This window comes from Echinops telfairi, unplaced genomic scaffold, assembly GCF_000313985.2.
Source record: "Echinops telfairi isolate 266 unplaced genomic scaffold, ASM31398v2 ScPeMD7_3;HRSCAF=10, whole genome shotgun sequence".
Lineage (NCBI taxonomy): Eukaryota > Metazoa > Chordata > Mammalia > Afrosoricida > Tenrecidae > Echinops > Echinops telfairi.
This window is the reverse complement of record NW_022103899.1, coordinates 14958909-14960685: the sequence shown is the minus strand read 5'-3', so window position 1 is coordinate 14960685 and position 1777 is coordinate 14958909.

Below are 1777 nucleotides of genomic sequence, written 5' to 3'. Positions count from 1 at the left end.
CCTCCCCCTCTCCCATGTCCCCCCGGAACTGTCAGTGCCATTGTTTTCTCCTCCAGATTGTTCATCCAGCCTGTCCTATCCAGACAGGCCTGGAGAATCCATATTGTTAAGGAAAATTTGCCATAAGGCAGAAGTCAGACACGTCAGATATTTCTCCACCCTCTATCTTCTTTTACTTTATTCTAACACCAACAATTCCTTCTGTGGTATTCTATTCCTCTGCTAGGCTCAATAATCTCTCACAGTGGCCATATAGAACTCACAAATGATATTCACAATTATGGGAGTTTATTAGAGAAGCCAAGAGGTTACCATAAGCCAAGATCAGAAAACATTAATCATATAATCCATAGTCCAAAGCAACACCTTCTCCTCAGCCATCAGCCAAGTCTCTCTCTAGTCCTCAGCCTCTCAGCCACGTGGTCTTTTGACCCCTGCCTCTGTGGGCCAGGAATTTGCCTCTGCTCCAAGTCGCTGTCTTACTTATGGTTTCAGCAGCACAGGCCTCCTCTCTGTCTCCAGGTGGCTCCTTTGCTCTCTGCCATCAGCTCCGTCCAATGCAGCCTGCCTGGTGTCTCTGCTCTCGCCCTCTGCCGCTTCCAGTGGGAATTTGGTACATACGCTGCTGGTGGCTCTCCTTCCACGATAGCCTCTCCAGACCTGCTTCTGAGCTAGCTCTCTCATAACCAGGTGAATAAATGGGCCAGTCCCTTCTATTACTATGTCACATGCCAAATTTGCATAGTCACACCCAATTATTGGGTGGGAGTTACAGAGACCTGGATAGAAGAGCCATATTAAGAATTTTTACTTTATCGTAAGTTTGCATTCAGGCTTGACTGGGAGCACACGTATCATGCTTTTACATACCAAGGTCAGGACACTGAGTTTAAGCAAAGAAACATGCCTGTATCTCAGATTTAGCTAGTGTGAACTTCTGTAGAACCCCTGTAGAACCCTGAGGGCAAGAAGAAACCTAGTGACCTGCTTCCTTCAAAGTCATGATTGTTAGCACTGTTGACTCCTAGTGACCCTCTGTACCACAGAATGAAACATGGCATGGTCCTGCGCTGCCCTCACAGTTGTTCTTTCACTACTCCTGCAGCCACAGTGTCAATCCGTCGGGTCGAGGGTCTTCCTCTTTCTCCCTGCCCATTACTTTACCAAGCGCGATACGTCTTCCTTGGACTGGCCGCTCCTGAGATCATCCTGTGCGCTACAAGGTTGCTGCAAGTCAGGATTGACTCAACGCCACACTAAACACCCACCAGGTAGATCATGTATTAGTGAATTCTGGTGCAGTCTCCTCAATGGAAAATGACACTGATCCGGTTGATAATAATTAATTTGCCTTTGTTACCCAGGACCTCACCGTGCTTAGTTCAGCTGTCAATCTCTTTGAAATAATAATGCCAGAGCCTAACCTCTGGTACCACTAGAAGACTTCTGAAATAATTGCTTCTCAAGTTCAATGTATAAAAGTTTATCTTTTGAGGATAGCTTATCTCTTTATATTGGTGTGCCAAGGTTTTGAGGGTTGGACACATATTGCTTTAAGCATTCAAAGGTGTGTACATCATAATGATACTATTTAGTTTAGAAATGGGAAAGATACAAGGCTTATTAGCTGATATTCAAGATGATTGGATTGAATAAAATATAGATGTAATAGAAAATAAAAACATAAGAACTCACTTGCCTATGACAAAGTTTTTTACCTTTTGGAAGTTTTTTTTGGTCATAATAAACCTCAATTTTGGCAGATCACAAAATAAAT